This window comes from Paroedura picta, chromosome 3 (assembly GCF_049243985.1).
Source record: "Paroedura picta isolate Pp20150507F chromosome 3, Ppicta_v3.0, whole genome shotgun sequence".
Classification (NCBI taxonomy): domain Eukaryota; kingdom Metazoa; phylum Chordata; class Lepidosauria; order Squamata; family Gekkonidae; genus Paroedura; species Paroedura picta.
In genome coordinates, this window is record NC_135371.1 from 57,465,203 (window position 1) to 57,479,834 (window position 14,632).

General features: G+C 51.3%; 1 protein-coding gene across 1 annotated transcript in view; it reads right to left on the reverse strand.

Moving 5' to 3' along the window:
* POC1A (POC1 centriolar protein A) overlaps nt 1–14,632 on the reverse strand; it is a 99,872-nt gene that overhangs the window by 62,330 nt on the left and 22,910 nt on the right. The window contains exon 2 of the mRNA XM_077325828.1: nt 2,472–2,657. The gene's annotated coding sequence lies outside the window, so the exon portion shown is untranslated. The remainder of the gene's footprint in view (nt 1–2,471; nt 2,658–14,632) is intronic.

The window sequence follows — 14,632 nt, forward strand, 5'->3', positions numbered from 1 at the left end:
AGCCCTTCATGGACTAGAAGGTGCCAAGGCTCCACAGGTCCGTGGGGAAGTCCTCCGGTGTCAGCCTCGCCTCTGGGGCAATAAGTTTGAAGCGCTCCATTTGAAGACGGGACAATGCATCTGCTACGTTATTCTCCATCCCTGGCACATGTTTGGCAATAAAAGAAATGTTATTCTTGAGGCAAGTCAAGACCAGACGGCGCACCAAACGCATGACCCATTCAGAGCGGGAACATTGCCTGTTAACAACTAGAACCACCGCTTGATTATTGCACCAGAAAGTGACCCTACAGTTCCTGAACTCTTCCTTCCACAAAACAACTGCTACGAGAATGGAAAAAAGCTCCAGGAAGGTAAGGTCCCTAAGGAGGCCCCCCTCCCTTCAGCTGGTAGGCCAACGTTGTGCACACCACCGATTATCAAAGAACTCCCCAAAACCCAAGCTCCCTGAAGCATCCGACTGGACCTGAAAATCCCCTTCCAGGAGCAATGGGGACTGCCAAATCACCACCCCGTTGAAGGTATTCAAGAAGGAGAGCCAAACTGCCATGTCGGCTTTGATTGGCTTAGTCAGGCGGATGTGGTGATGGGGTGAAAGGACCCCAGCCGTGGCTCGGGCCAGCCTTCTACAAAAGGCTCTCCCCAGGGTGACGGCTCTGCAGGCGTAGTTCAGGTGACCAAGGAGCTTTTGCAACTCCCGCAGTGTGCACTTGCTGCGGACCAACATATGACACAACTGGAAGGACAGAGCCAAAACCTTGTCATCAGGCAGGCGCGAGCACCCCTCAATGGAGTCGATCATAATCCCCAGGTAAGTGATGCTGGCCGCAGGCTCCTCCGTTTTCTCATGGGCCAGCGGTATGGCAAGCTCTGCCGCCAACTCCTGCAAGACCCACAGGCATCGAGCACAATCGGAGGTCCCCGCTCTCCCCATGAGAAGAAAATCATCCAAGATATGCATGGCATAGGGAGAACCATCGCGCCCCTTAAATGCCCATTCGACGAAGGAGCTAAACGTCTCAAATGTGGCGCAGGCCACCGAGCAGCCCATGGGCATGGCCCTGTCCACATACCACCCACCCTTGAATTTAAAGCCCAGCAAAGAAAAATCCCCGGGGCCAACCGGCAGGAGGCGGAAAGCGGACCTGATATCACTCTTGGCCATGAGGGCTCCCAGGCCACAGGTCCTAACCAACGCCACGGCATGGTCAAAAGAAGCGTAGTGAACCGAACACAGGGCTGGATCAATAAAGTCATTTACAGAGGAGCCCTTCGGATATGACAAGTGGTGGATGAGGCGAAATTCACCCGGTGCTTTCTTGGGCACCACCCCTAGGGGGGACACCCTAAGGTTATCCAAGGGAGGAGCCGGGGATGGGCCTACCACATGACCTGCCGCAATTTCCTTACGTTCCCCTCCACCACTTCAGGCATCAAGCGAGCGGACTTTAGGTTCAGACATGTCGTCGATACCCACTTGCCAGTAAAAGGAATGCGAAAACCATGGGTGAAACCCTCCCGGAGGTAAGTGGCCGCTTTTTGATCAGGATATGTCAAAAGTAAAGGGATCAAAGCTGAAAGCCGGATGGGGGACGGGGCCTTGGACCCTAACACGGCAGAGCTAGGGCAGAGAGGCCTTCCCATCGCCAATGTTCCCTGCGTTCCCTCCTGAGGAGCCGGACCCACCCCCCTTCTTGGTTGTGGGCCGGCCTTTCCGAAAGGGCCGTTTACTGCACTCAGACTTGGGATGTGAACCCCCGCAACCCTTGCAAGCATGCGCGTACTTGCACTTCTTCCTGTCACAGCCGCCTTGACTGTACTCCCAACAAACGCCCCGAGAGTCCCTGCGCACAGAAGTGCGGGCCCCCTCCGCCGAGCCAGCAGCCTTTTGGTGGGGCCTGAAGGCCCGTACCCATAAGTCAGGGTTCAAACGGTCCCATCTGGCCATGGGATTACTGGAGACCCTCCTTCTAAAGGCCTCATCATAGCTGAAGGCGGCTGCATCTCCCCCCGGTATCTTGGCATCAAGCACATTAGACAAATGGCCCGCCAAGTGAGGACCCCTCTCCGGAAAAACTGAGGTGATCAGCCGGAGGTACTCCGCAAAACCTCTCATCCAAGCCCACAGGGTACGCTCCCCCTCATAGGCAACAGGCATCTCCCGGTTCCCTGTAATGCTTGTACGTGCAGCCCTTTCAAGGGGCTGAATGAATTTAAATAGATCCACATAACACCCACTTTCCCATGGAGCTTGGGAGGCAAATGAGTCCCAGGGGGCACGTCTCAATCCTTATAGCCTTCGGGCGGGTCCACTCTGTTTACCGGACCCTGAACTTTAGTCCGGCTAACCCGGGCTTCCCGACGGCACTGCAGTAACCATGAGGGGATGCCCAGAACAAACTCACCCTGGAGCCAGTATTCAGCATCCCACCAACCCACCCCATCCTCCTCATTGGAGGACGCTAACTCACCGCTCGAAGACCTGGTGTGGCGATGGGAGCCGGACTTTCTGGACGGTTTCCTCGCTACCCTTTCAGCCGCAGGGTCCTCAGCCGCAGTGGCCGCTTCATCCTCTATTGCAAGGTCGCCATCAACTGGCCCATGACTGGCTTCTAACCCAGGCTGGTGGGTAGAGCTGCCAGCTGGCACAGTATCACCTGTGGGGGAAGATGCAAAATGAGGGACAGCAGAGCCCCTAGGCGGGAGGGGGGAGTGAGGGTGGTTCTGCTGCCTCTTGCCCGAAAAGCCAGCAGCTGCCCCATGGCCAGAAGGCCGGGTGGGGGAGGAACGGGAAGCTGCGGAACAGGAAGCTGAGGAACGAGAGCCGGAGGGGCAGGGGGCTACTCGCCCTGTCAGCTGGAGCACATGGGCACCTGTCCCCCCCTCCTGGCCCTGGAGTCCGACTTGGCCAGCAGACCCCCAAGATGGATAAGCATATTGCGGGAAAGGGCCCCATCCAGCCCCAAAACCCCAGGGGGCACCTGCTGAAGCCATAGGGTGGGCTCCCTGTGTTCCCCCCGGCCCTCCGGGATGGCGGAGCCCCAAAAGGAAGGGCCCCAGGACATTGTTGGAGCGAGGCCCGGCAAATAGCCAGAGAAGCCATTAGCTGGGGTGGCTGAAGAGGGCCAGTGGCGAGACTCCCCTTCTAGAGGGTCACCCACCCACCCCCAAGCCGGCTGGAGGCAAAGCCTCAGGGGCCCAAGCCTTGGAGCGTTTTAAAGCCCTGAATGCGGCCAGGCTCCCTGCAGAGTCGGAAGACCCTGGGCTGCCAGGCTCTGAAGAAGAGCTGCTGCAAACCAGAGAGGGTTCTCAGGGAGGGGAGACAAAGTGCATTCGCCTGCTAGACGCCAAACGGGCGGCCCGAGCCCACACCCTGCCCACTCTGCCAGCATCGTTGTTCTGTTCCCCAGCCCCCGGGGTCGACGGCACACCCACACCGGCTCTGCGGAGCGCAGCCCGCATCCTGCTCGCCACACCCCGAACCAGGGAGGCGGGGTGCGGCTGCCCACGAGCATGAAGGCAGCCGCTCTTAGAAGAATTCTTTGAGGCAGTCGGAGCCATCCCAAACAAAAGAGCAGCTCCCCAAACCCGCCGCGAGGCTTCCCTGGTACGAAGGCGCGTCTAGCCAAAACCAAGCAAACAACTGGGAACCCCCCCAAGGCTGCCCCCCCGAAAAGGCTTAGCTGTAAAGTGCGCGGATCCTCTGAGACTCTGCTGCCCCAGATAGAGGCTGAAGACGAGGGGAACGCAGGAGGCTTTGAAGTTCCAAAGAAGTTCAAGGTGATGCCGAGGAGAAAAGGTAAAGCTGGTGAGCGGAGCAGCAGGAAACAGGGCGGGCAGCGAGGCTCCTTTTATCTGCCGTCCGCTGCCCGACCATGCCCCCTCTCCAGGTGAGCTGCGTGCCCACGCCCGGAAGAGGGGAATTCCCCTGCCCAGAGCTGGCACACCTCTTTTGTTCTTCTTGGCCCTCCACCTCCGCAATGCCCCCCGCGCGCTTATGGTGGCAGTGGCTCTTATCCATAGTGGCAAGTTCTCCAGGGGACCAGGCAAAGCAGATGAGAGTTTGCATTCATGAGAGGGCAGGGGCAGGAAAATGTACCCAGAAGTTCCCCACAGCTCCCACACGTAGCTCTGACTGAAGCCATGCTATTATTATTATTATTATTATTATTATTATTATTATTATTATTATTATTATTATTATTATTATTATTATTATTATTGAATTTATTACCCGCCACTCCCTTGCGGCTCGTGGCGGGTTACAACAGTATAAAACCCCATAAAATACATTTAAAAAACCAATTAACATATCAATAGTTAATAACTACCTGGCAAGAGCGGCTAATCAATTACCCATCCCCCCCCTAGCAAGTGGAGAGGGGATACTGGTGGTACCCGTCTCTAATCCCAATCCTCAGGTCCCGGGGGGGCATAGATGTTAAGCCTGGTCTCAACCGTAAACCTGGCGGAAAAGCTCCGTCTTGCAGGCCCTGCGGAACGATGGAAGGTCCCGCAGGGTCCGCAGCTCTCCCGGGAGCTCATTCCACCAGGCAGGGGCCAGGACCGAGAAGGCCCTGGCCCTGGTCGAGGCCAGGCGTGCTTCCCTAGGGCCGGGGATGACCAATAGATTTTCTCCCGCAGAACGTAAAGCTCTACGGGGGGCATAGGGCAATAAGCGGTCCCTCAGGTATGTGGGTCCCAACTCGCGTAAAGCCTTGAAGGTTAAAACCAAAACCTTGAACCGGATCCGGGCAGCAATTGGCAACCAGTGCAGCTGCCTCAGCACTGGCTGGATATGGGCCCTCCAAGGTGTACCAGTTAGGACCCTAGCAGCTGCATTCTGCACTAGCTGAAGTTTCCGGATCAAGGACAAGGGAAGGCCCGCGTAGAGCGAGTTACAGAAATCTATTCTGGAGGTGACCGTTGCATGGATCACCGTGGCCAGGTGTTCGGGGGACAGGTAGGGCGCTAGTAGTCGGGCCTGGCGAAGTTGGAAGAATGCCTGGCCTGCTACTCTTTTGATCTGTGCCTCCAAAGTTAGGGAGGCATCAATGATCACGCCCAGATTCCTGGCCTGGGACCCGATGGTAAGATGCGCCCCTCCCAGGGTGGGCAAGCACGCTTCCTGATCCCGCCCCCTACATCCCAGCCACAGGACCTCTGTCTTGGAGGGGTTGAGTTTCAGACGACTCTGCTCAAACCATTCTGTCACCGCTTCCAAACATCTGGCAAATGGTTCCGGGGGAGAGTCCGGGCGGCCGTCCATGAGGAGATAGAGCTGGGTGTCATCAGTGTACTGGTGGCAACCCAGTCCAAAACTCCGCACCAGCTGGGCCAGAGGGCGCATAAAGACGTTGAATAATGTGGGGGAGAGGACCGTGCCCTGTGGGACTCCACATGGAAGTCTGTAGGAGCGTGAGAGCTCATCCCCCACTGCTACCCTCTGGGTCCGGTCCTGGAGAAAGGAGCGTATGCAGCGTAAAACTGTGCCACGTATCCCCGTTTCGGCGAGGCGGTGGACCAACAATTCGTGGTCCACGGTGTCAAAAGCGGCCGACAGGTCCAGAAGAACCAGCACTGCCGACCCGCCTCTATCCAGCTGGCGACGGAGATCATCCAGCAGGGCGACCAGCACCGTCTCCACCCCGTGGCCAGGTCGGAAGCCAGACTGATATGGATCGAGTGCCGAAGTTTCTTCCAAGAATGCCAGGAGCTGGTCTGCCGCGGCCCTTTCAACCACCTTGCCCAGGAACGCTAAGTGTGATACCGGGTGGTAGCTGTTTGGGTCTCGCGGATCCAGCATAGATCTTTTCAGGAGAGGGCGAACCACTGCCTCCCTTAGCTGCTCAGGGAACTCCCCGGAATCCAGGGAGAGATTGACAATATCCCTGAGCTGGCTTCCTATCTTCTGGCCCCTTCTTTGAGGAGCCATGACGGACAGGGGTCGAGGGGGCACGTGGTCGCTCTGACCGAACCTAGCAACCCGTCCACTTCGGGTAAAGAGAGCCGTCTGAAGCCATCGAACGTCACCTCCAAAGGTGGCCAACAGGTCTCCAGTTCATTTACTGTATTAACTGTGGCGGGAAGAGCGCAGCGGAGCGACGAGACTTTGTCCGCAAAATGGCTCATTAAAGCCTCACAGCCTCAAGGGCGGTAAGGGATCTAACTGTTCTAAATAGTTGGGCCGGGCGAGAGCTTGCGGACGCGATTTCCACGGCAAAAAATTCCCGTTTTGCCACTTTCACCGCCATCTCATACGCCCTCATAAGCGTGTGATGAGATGTTCTCGTAGCTTCGTCGCGAGTCTTCCGCCACACTCGCTCCAGTCGTCTCACTTCCCTTTTTCTCTCCTGAAGCTCCCTGGTATACCAGGGTGCCCGTTTGAGTCGAGGGCAGAGAAGATGTTTAGGGGCGATCTCATCTATGGCAGCCGATAGGCGGGACTGCCAGTCCGCCACCAGGGCCGCCAGTGAGTCGCCAGGAGGCATCGGGTCCCGCAGAGCATTCCGGAATCCTATTGGATCCATAAGTCTCCGCGGGCGGGCTAAAATGCGCCCGCCGCCCAACTGGGGGGGGTGGTATCCTGAGCCGGGCCCGCAGGGCATAGTGGTCTGACCACGGCACAGCCAAAGCTGTATCCAGATCCACTTCTATCCCAGCGCCGAAAATCAGGTCGAGTGTGTGTCCGGCGTGATGGGTGGGCCCAGCAACAAATTGCGAAAGTCCTAGTGTCGCCATGGATGACACCAGGTCTCCGCCATGGACTGGAGAGGGTGCGTCTGCGTGGACATTGAAGTCACCCAGGATCAAAAGCCTGGGGTACTGCAACGCCCAGGCGGCCGCTGCCTCCGGCAGGCGGGGCAGGACATCTGGCGGCGCGTTGGGTGGACGGTATACCAACCAGATAGCCAAACTCTCGACCGAGTCCCATCCAATACCGACACACTCCACCCCCTCGATTTCCGGCGCCGGGAAAGCCCTGTGGGTGAGAACCTCCCGGACCACAATAGCCACCCCCCTCCCCTTTTATGGGTCCGAGATTGGTGGAGGACCGAGTAACCTGGTGGGGCTAGTTCTCTCAGGGCCACTGTCTCGCCTTCCCTCACCCAGGTCTCGGTCACGCAAGCAAGGTCCGCCTTCGACTCTGCAATAAAATGTTGCAGAGTCGAGGCTTTGTTCTTAATCGACCTTGCGTTGCACAAGACCAATGTCGGATCCTGTACCTATGGAGCTGTGGGGGAACCACAGGGCACATTTTTAAAAAAATTTAGAAAGAGTTATTGCATTAAAATTTAAAATGTGCCCTCTGGTGCCCTGCAGTTATGCAATAACTCCTTCATTATAAAATGAAGGAGGAGGCAAGCTCACCGCTACTGTGTCCTCAGCAGCCCGACTCCGGGGCCACCCTTCTGGCTGCAGGTCAGCCATGATTAGTACTTGACCACCAAGGATCAGACCAGACACTTCTGAACCATTCACCATGGCAACAGAGCTGTTGTGAGGCCTACAGGATTTGTGAGACTTGAGGTCAAAGTGCAGTAAATGTCAGAGCTATATAAACTCCCAGATAGAGGCTGAAGACCTCAGGGTTAGTCCTTTCCCAAGGAGATAGCAAGGGAGTGAAATTAATAAGCCACAGCAAAGAGGAAGACCCTGGTGAGGCAAAGCCCTCTCCTCTCTCTAGAACAGTGGTTCTCAAGCTTCCTAATGCTGTGACCCTTTAATACAATTCCTCATGTTGTAGTGACCCCCAACCATAAAAATATGCAAGGGTTCTTTCACAGATATTAAACTGAAACTGACCAATGGCGTGAAGATCTATTGTTCATGATTGTATATAAACTGTTTCCCCCTGCCCCGGGGTTCCTCAGTTCAGTTCTGCCTCTTGTCCCACCATCCCAACCTCGCTCTCTTCTGCTGCTTCAGACAGACGAGCACTCTATCTCGATCTACCCCACAAGGCTATTGTATGGATGAAATGGAGGAGGAGAGATGTCAGCCACTTTGGGACCACCTTGGAGAGAAGGGCTGCTCGCCCTGCCGCAACCCCTGTGAAAGGGTTGTTCGACCCCCAAAGAGGTCCTCCTGACCCCCAGGTTGAGAACCACTGCCTTAGAAAGATTCTGCTTCAGTTCTCGCACACAGCTGCAGGAATATTCTGTTCTTTAACCTTTGCCTCCCTTTTAGCTCTAAAAATCAGGATCCTCACTCCTTTACACATGACTGGAAAGCAAGTCAGTCAGTAAACCTTTATTGGCATGATGATGATGTTAGTCATTCAGTCAAATCCGATTCTTGGTGATGCTATGGCTCAACTGTCATCACATTTTTTGTTCTTGTACCATTTCTTTTAGTTGTGTAATACTCTGACCAGTGTCCATTTTGATCATACCTAACTACCGTGATCTTTGTTGGTCTGGTTCTCTTTTTCTACTGACCAATCCTAGCATAATTGCTTTCTCCATTGAGTTGGATCACACTATATGGCCAAAGACAGAGTTTCATGATTTCGCCTACCAATGATAGATCAGGCTTTATTCATGGTAGTATTTCCTTGTTCATGACTTTTGCTGTCCATGGACCCTGCAGAAGCTTTCTCCAACACCAGAGTTGGCATATATAAATTTAAACAAATGAATCAACTATGTCTGGTCCTGACACCAGGTTTTATTATTTCAAAAACGTAAGGATACATGTGTTAATAAATCCAGATAATGGGCTCATGGTAAAACAACCGTTTTATATGTCTTGGTGTATACCCCCCACTCCAAATTAGGATATCTGTAACAGCTTTCACTGTTATAAATAACTGAACAAAGCCCTCCTAGGCGGGCCCTGTCTGAAATTCATTTCTGGTCTGCGGGCCTATCAGGACATGCACAACACATCCTAACTGGCCAGCAGACTGGTCGTCCCCACCAACCCGGCCAGGGGCATTCTGGCACTATCACCACTAGTCTGCCCCTGCCTGCTGCTGAGGACATAGGTTGGTGGGGCTGCGGGGAAGGAAGGCTTTTTGGCCCACAGGTGAATGAGATTGCCTGCCGCAACCTCTCCAAGGCCCGGCGAGCCTGGGAGATGCCACAGCAGGCAGCACTCCTTGCCACAGGTGAGTGCAGCTGGTGAGGCTACCTGCCACCACATCTACAAGGCTCGCCAGGCCTGGGAACCAGAGTTCCTCCCCCACCCCACCCCGAAAAGCCCCAGTGACACTGGGAGATGCTGCAGCAGGCAGTCATCCTGGCCACAGGTGAGTGCGACTAGAAGGGCTGCCTGTCACCATGTCTACAAGGCTCACTGTGCCTTTTTGGGGCGAGGGGGGAACTGGAGTTCCTCCCACCCACCCCAAAAAACCCCAGCAAGCCTATTAGAAGCTGCGGCAGGCAGCCCTCCCGGCCATAGGTTAGTGCAAGCGGCAGGGCTGCCTGCTGTGGCATCCACAAGGCTCACAGGGCCTTTTCAGGGTGAGGGGGGAAATGGAGTTCCTCCCTGCTGCCCCAAAAAGTCCTGGCAAGTCTAGGAGGCTCCGCAGCAGGCATTTCCCACTTTCTCTCCTCTCTTTCTTTTCTATCTCTTTCTACATCCTCTCTCTCTCTTTCCCCCTCTCACCCTTTCTTTATCTCTCTCTTTTTAAAAATCTGTCTTTTTCTCTTTCTCTCTCCCTTCATTTATTTCTCTCCCTCTCAATCTCATGCCCTCTCGTTCTGTCATTCTCTCTGTCTTTCTCTCCCTCTCTTTCTCTCTATATTTGTCTCTGTTCTTCTTTCAATCTCTCTCTTACTTACTTCCTTTTATCTATATTTCTTGCTATCATTCTCTTTTCTTTCTCTCTTTTCTTATTTCTTTCTTTATCTTTTTCTGTCCTCTTTCTTTCTTAATCACTCTCTTTTTACCTCTCTTTCCTATTTTTACACCCTCCCCTCCATGCTAGTGCCCGTTCTGTTTACAGCTACAACAGGCTTTAATTCTAGTTTTCATATAAGAGATTACTTGATTGTCACAGTCCAAATACAGTTATTTAAAAAGAAGATTTGTTCTTCCTATTAATGTAGGGCACAACAGAATGTAGCATACTGTAAAGATATTATGATTTGCAGCTTGGAGTCTTTTTCTCAGGTATGCTTCATGCTGGGTGTGTTTCTTCAAGGAACTTCTTAAAGTTTCCCAAGCTTCCCCCCAAGAACTTTGTTTTCTTTGTGGCATTTTCTATCACACTTCCCTATACGTAGGTTGGCACAGATATGTGTTCCTGTTAACGACCTTCACTTCAATGCCAGACTATCTCTCAGCCAAGTTCATAGAACAGAAACAAGCACTTCCAAAAAGATGGCATTCAAATTGCTTATCTCTCTGCCTTGATCCCCTGTATAATAATTTAAAATTTCATGTTGGAGACTCAACAGAAACCCTGAAACCTTGAGAGATGGAAGATATGCTGCTTGTTTCTGCATAAATGTCAGAGTTGGTTTCAAACATTTACAGGCTATGTTATGCATATTGGCCACAAAACCCTTGTCAGGTTCAGGGAATGCTGTCACAGATGATGGAAACCCAAGTTCTTAAACAGAATTAGACTTCCAATCACAAACTGAGGCCTGCTTTCATGTAGCTTGTAGGTATCCCTGTTTTGTTTTTTTTTAATCTTAAGGCTGTTAATGATTTTGGAGGCCATTAATTTATAGGGTCAGCATAACTTAGAAGCAGCTTGATGGCACTTCACAGACACACAGATGCACACACTCTTTTGCATCTAGCCATTGCTGCTTATGTTAAATTAACGGAACAGGTATGCATTGCTGTTGGGGAAAAGGATACAAACAGACTGGATGGCCTGTGATTTTGAAAAATATAGACTTTTTTTATAACCTTAAAGAAATGTACATATAGTATAATCAGAATCTGATATATAGTTTGTGCTTTATAAACTTGTATAGTGTGACAGATTTATTTGTTCTTCCCCTTTTTGTCCCCCCCCCTTCTCTTGTTTCTGTGAAAAACTTTAATAAAATAATTTTTAGAAAGGCATGCACTGCTGTTGGCATATATCCTACTTAGGAGCATTTTCCCAACTTATATGGCTATTTCATTGAAAGAACAACATGTTGGAGGGAGACTTCCTAGGCTAGAGGATAAGATACAATATACTTTATTTAAAGAAATGGAAGTCTACCAAGCCACACACAAGAAGAGTGTTCAGCGTGCATTTTTCCAAGTTCCTGGGAGGTCACTAGCTCATAATCAGTGTGGAAAATACCATTTTTAAAAGCAGTTATATTTGTTTTTGCTGGCTACACTCCACCCATGTACTGACTGGAGAAACAACCATGTAGACCCTTCTGTTGTAATGGATCTCACCCCCAGCCAGCCTGAGCTCTGTAGTTTTTTAGAAGCTATTAAACAAGTCACATATTTGGGCTATGGGGGTCTGGAATGTGAAAAAGGGACTTCTAATTCTACATAGTTAGTTCTGCCTGAAATTCCCCTTCCTCACTTTTTGGATGGGAAAAGACTTTGGGAATGTTTGTTCTGGCAGCCAGTAGGAGGAAGGCACTTCCCCTCCAGAGTTCTCTGATGTGCCAAGATTCTGATAAAGCTGTGGTTCAGTGTTCAATAAAGGTGTGACCTCGTTAAACCTAAGCTCATGTGTCCTATGGTCCTCTTGGGGTTCAGGGACAAGTGCCTTGATGCTTTTTCTAAACTGCAAAGAAATCAGAGTTATTACTTGTACCATGTTCTCCCAGTATTGTTGAATATGGAAGGTACATCTGAGTGATCTAGGGACCTGTGGAAGGGAACTGTCAGAGATTTCACAAAATGATTCCACAAACTGATCTCTATCATCTAGGCTGCATTCTGCATTCCTGCTAGAACTACCAAAAGGTTGCCTTGCAAGTACATTTTCTTCTATTCACTATTTTGCATTTTGTGTTTTCATGATCAAGCAGCACCATAAGAATGCCCTGTGAGACACACATGGATGTCCAGCTGTCTTTCTCTGTTATACAGCAAATGTCTAGCTAATTCTCAGAAGCAGAGCAGGATTTCCATTGGGTCATATGGATAACTCTTTGCCCCCCCCCCCAGCTGTAATAAGAGCAAATGAATAAATTGTAATGCTCATTCAATAATGTAACAATAAATGCTTTGTTGTGAACATTATACAGTTACTAGGGGCAAAGCCTGTTGTATCCAGGAGTATAACGTGCACTAGAGCTTGGCGGTGGGAAGAGAAAGGGGAGGAGTTGTTCAGTCTGTAAGGGCATGGGTTGAATATGTTTGTTGTGTGTGAGGCTGTGGTGGTGTGGTGACAAATGAGGGCATGGGTGTGGAGATATGGGTATCACGAACCTCTGGTTTGGAAGGTTCATTGAGTATGGGAGAGGACTGACCTTTGGGAATTGTGGCATAGTGGTTACAGATGAGCTTTCCAGAGCCATGTCTTCAGATATGTGAAGGGAAAATCAGACTCTTCTTAGGGGGAGATTACATGGCAACCAATTCCTCCCAGTTCTGCATCATTTCCCTTCCTGTATGAATTAGGCCACAGACACTGAAATGTCCCCCTGCCCTAATACACATGGGGTAGTCACAGTACACAGGTGTCAACCCTGCTCCTCCTGTCTCCATTTTTTCACTGTTGATAAAATGTTATGTGCCCACATACTTCTTTCATGGTTGCTCCTTAGAAGAAGAACTGGATATTTACTACCCAAAGGAGTCTCAAAGTGGTTTACAAACACCTTTTCCTTTTGTCTCCCCACAATAAACAACCTCTGAAGGTTCTGAGAAAACTGGGAATGGGCTGCAGTGACCCAATAGGCCTCAGGTGTCCCAAAGCAGTTTCCAATCATCTTCCCTTCTTCTCCTCATAGCAGACTCCCCATGAGGGGGGTGGGGTAGAGAGCCTCAAATGGATGCTGGCAACACCAAGAGGAATTCTCTCTGTGCACAGCAGTCTTGACCTTAGTAAGGTTTTTTATACGGTTTTTTATTTTCCAGGCCAAGGTTGAATAAAGTCATTTCAGTTCCCATGTCTCTCCAGCCATTTACTTGTTCAGTATTTACAGTTTCAGGCTGTAAATATTCTTTATTTAGATCTTCCTGCACTTTCCAGACTCACAGGACTGATGCTGGTCTGTCTGTCTGCACCCCAAAATACAAAGAGTTGCTGGTAAGGGCTGACCATAGCCCATAGCCCAGGAGGGACACACCTGCACCACTCACTCCCTACAGTAGCCTGCAAGCCCCTACCATAGTATCTAGAGTATAATGACCAGCTCTGCAGGCAAAAATGCTATGGGGAGAGGAAGGGAAGTCGATTGGAAACTGCTTTGGGACACCTGAGGCCTGCTGAGTCACTGTGGCCCATTCCCAGTTCTCTCAGACCCCTCACAGGTTGTCTATTGTGGGGAGACAAAAGGAGGCTTTGAAGGCTGGACTCTGAGGCATTGTACGATTTTGAAGTCTCACCTCCAAACCTCCAGGAATAATTCCAACCCAGGGGTAGCCAACCTCCAGGAGAGCTCCTGGAATTACAGCTCCTCTGCAGAATATATAGATCAGCTCCCTAGGCAGAAAGGGCTACTTTGGACAAGGTTGTGGTCAAGAAGAAACATTTAAGGCCTCCCACACAGGTTGTTGTTGAATTTGAAGACTTGAGGCCCACTGCACAGGGTTGTTGTGCAGATGAAACAGAAGACAAAAGAACCTCTGCAACAGCATCCAGTTTCGTCTGCAGAATAACACTGTGCAGTAAGCCTCAAATCTGCAGAGAGCTGCGAAGAAGAAATAGACATGGCTTGGCTGTGTCTAACCTCTGGCCAGATCAGTATTTTAAGTAAGAAGGGGCTTTTCTGTGGCCTCCCTGTCAGCCAACTGTTTGGCAGAAGGAGAAAGTTCCCCACCCCTCAGTGGGGGGCTGTCAGAGGCTCCTTTCCAGCAGGCCTGAAGGGAGGGGGGAGGGAGCATACTCTCCAGCCTCCTGACAGCTCTGTCAGTGTTCTGAGGCAAGTTACAGTTGGACATGACAGGATAGCCTTGGGGCGAAAGGGGCTGGCACAGGCTGTCCAAGCCTCTGTTCTCATCCCCCTTGGCAACCCTCCTCTCCCTGCGGTGGTCAGAAGCAGACTGGCACTGACGTCTCCAGATTGCCCCTGGGTGGGTGGGCCCTGTCAGAACTTTGGCCTAATGATTGGGCCAAAGTCCTGAGTGGGCGTGACCTGTCTGAGGCAGGGCCCAATTGGGACACACTTTGCATGTCCCAATTGGGCCCTGCTTCTGACAGGCCACACCCACTCTCCGCCCACTTAGCTCTTAGCTTTTTAATAATAACAGCCTCCCGTTGTTACAGATGAGAATGGATGCATGATTAAGGCAGCTGGCTTTTTCAGTTCTATCATTATCTCTTTTTGATTCATTCTAAGCCACCCTGATATTTTGCTGGAAGGAGAAGAGTATAAACACGTTAAATGGACATGTCAATCAACAACTACTCCCGAATGCAAGCCTTGTCCAAGAGATTTCATATTCAGATGGGTGAGCTTCCGATTCTGCCATAATGAAATTTTAGCTGCTGTTTCATGGACAGGTGTCCTGACCTGTAGAAGAAAACATGCTTCAGCTTGACAGG